Source organism: Prionailurus bengalensis, chromosome X (genome assembly GCF_016509475.1).
Source record: "Prionailurus bengalensis isolate Pbe53 chromosome X, Fcat_Pben_1.1_paternal_pri, whole genome shotgun sequence".
Taxonomy (NCBI): Eukaryota; Metazoa; Chordata; class Mammalia; order Carnivora; family Felidae; genus Prionailurus; species Prionailurus bengalensis.
In genome coordinates this window covers 111,639,497-111,642,040 of record NC_057361.1, presented here as the reverse complement: position 1 = coordinate 111,642,040, position 2,544 = coordinate 111,639,497, and the positions used below count along the sequence as shown (strand labels likewise).

General features: G+C 42.0%; 1 pseudogene; it reads right to left on the bottom strand.

Moving 5' to 3' along the window:
* Positions 1–242: 242 nt before the first annotated feature.
* LOC122477820 lies at positions 243–398 on the bottom strand (annotated as a pseudogene).
* Positions 399–2,544: the final 2,146 nt, after the last annotated feature.

The following is a 2,544-nucleotide window of genomic DNA, read 5'->3' as shown; positions in this document are numbered from 1 at the left end:
CATCACAACTGATGTAGAAAAATTATTTGAGAAAATCCAACATCCATTTCTTTTCAAACAAGGGTCTCACATGTTTATTTCTGAACCCACCTACTGATACAGAAGCATAGTAACAAAGAAACATTATTTCCCCAATAAAACGTGTCTATTGTTCAGGTAGTAGGGGTGTTTACAGAGGGAGAGGAGAGGAACACGTGACCTTCATGCAGCATAAAAACGTGTGCCAGCTCATGTGCGACCCCTTATAGACCCAGTTTGGTTCTTCTCCAATGCCTCCTCTTGGAGTTGTACTTGATTTTATTACCAGTTTTCATCCCCGTCTACTGGGGAATGGAACGATTCTGCTTTTGTTTCTTGGCTGGGAATTGCTTGATCCTGAAAGTCTTGTTAGAAGACATGGTGAGGAACAGTCAACCACACACACTACAATGGCAGAGAAAAGGCTCTTTTTTTAATAACAATTTTTTAAACTATTTCTTAATTTTTTTAATTAATTAATTAATTTATTTATTTTATTTTTGAGAAAGAGAGAGAGAGAGAGAGAGAGAGAACGAGCATGAGCAGGGAAGGCGCAGAGAGAGAGGGAGACACAGAATTCAAAGCAGGCTTCAGACTCTGAGCTGTCAGCACAGAGTCCCATGCGGGGCTTGAACTCATGAACCGCAAGATCAAGGCCTGAGCCCAAGTAGGATGCTTAACCGACTGGGCCACCTGGTCGCCCCTAAAACTATTTTTTTAAGTTTATTTATTTTAGACAGAGAGAGAGAGGGAGGGAGACTATGAGCAGGGGAGGGGCAGAGAGAGAGAGAGAGGGAGAGAGAGAATCCCAAGCAGGCTCCTTGCTGTCAGCTTAGAGCCCGAGTGGGGCTGGACCTCACAAACCATGAGGTCATGACCTGAGCAGAAATCAAGAGTCACATGCTTAACCAACTGAGCCCCTAATAACAATTTTTAAAGGCTTTTTTTTTTTTAGTAATCTTTACACCCAAAGTGGGGCCTGAACCCACACCCCGGGATCAAAAAGTCATATGCTCCACCAACTGAGCCAGTCAGATGCCCTCCAACATCCATTTCTGATAAAAATTTCCAGAAATCTAATAATAGGAGAAACCTTCCTCCACTTGATAAAGGGCATCTACTAAAACCTACAGCTGATATTGTCAATGGTGAAAGGCTGAATGCTCTCTCTCTAAGATTGGGAACGAGGTAAGGATGCCTGTCCTTTCCATTTATAGTCAATGTATTATTAGAGTTTCTAATGAGCACAATAAGGCAAGAAAAAGAAAATTTTTCGAGATAGAAAAGAAGGAAGTAAAACTGTTTCTGTTCTCTGAGACATAATCATCTTTATAGAAAACCCCACTAGAAGCTACAAAAAAGTTATTACAACAAATAACTGAGTTTAGCAAAGTTGTGGGATACAAGATCAATATCAAGAAAAAAAAAATTCAATTGTAGGGATGCCTGGCTGGCTCAGTCAATTTACTGAGCATGCAACTCTTGATCTCAGAGCCATGAGTTCGAGCTCCACATTGGGGCTAGAGATTACTTTAAAAAAAATATTTGCAAAAAGAAAGGCTCACTTCTACTTAGTTATCAGTTCTCTCCAAATTGATCTACATGTTCAACACGGTCTTTTTTTTTTTTTAATTTTTTTTTCAACGTTTATTTATTTTTGGGACAGAGAGAGGCAGAGCATGAATGGGGGAGGGGCAGAGAGAGAGGGAGACACAGAATCGGAAACAGGCTCCAGGCTCTGAGCCATCAGCCCAGAGCCCGACGCGGGGCTCGAACTCCCAGACCGCGAGATAGTGACCTGGTTGAAGTCGGACGCTTAACCGACTCCGCCACCCAGGCGCCCCTCAACGCAGTCTTAATCCAAATCTCAGAAGATTTTTTTTTTGTGGAAATCAATAAACTGGCTCTAAAATTCATATGGAATTTTGAAAGACTGTGACTAGTGAAAATAACTTCGAAAAAAAGGACAATGTTGGAGGACTAGCATTATTTGATTTCAAGACATGTTATAAAGCTACAGTAATCAAGCGTGTGGTATTAGAGTAAAGACAAATAGATCAATGTAACAAAATACAGACTCAGAAATGACCCACATATATAGGGGACAACTGATTTTTTACAAAGTGCAAATACGACTCAGTGGGTAAAGGATCGTATTTTCAACAAATGATACTGAAATATTTTTGTTGTTGTTGTTTATTTATTTAGGGACACCCGGGTGGCTCTATCCGTTGAGCATCTGACTTCAGCTCAGGTCATGATCTCACGGTTTGTGAGTTCAAGCCCCCCATCAGACTCACTGCTGTCCCCTCCTCTCTCTGCCTCTCCCCACACTTGCAGAGTGAGGGGAGGGGCAGAGAGAGAAGGAGAGAGAGAATCTCAAGCAGGCTCCATGCCGTCAGCACAGAGCCCGACTCAGGGCTCCATCGTACACACTGTGAGATCATGACCTGAGCTGAAATCAAGAGTCAGACGCTCAAGCAACAGAGCCACCCAAGCACTCCTTTCTTTCTTTCTTTTAAAAAT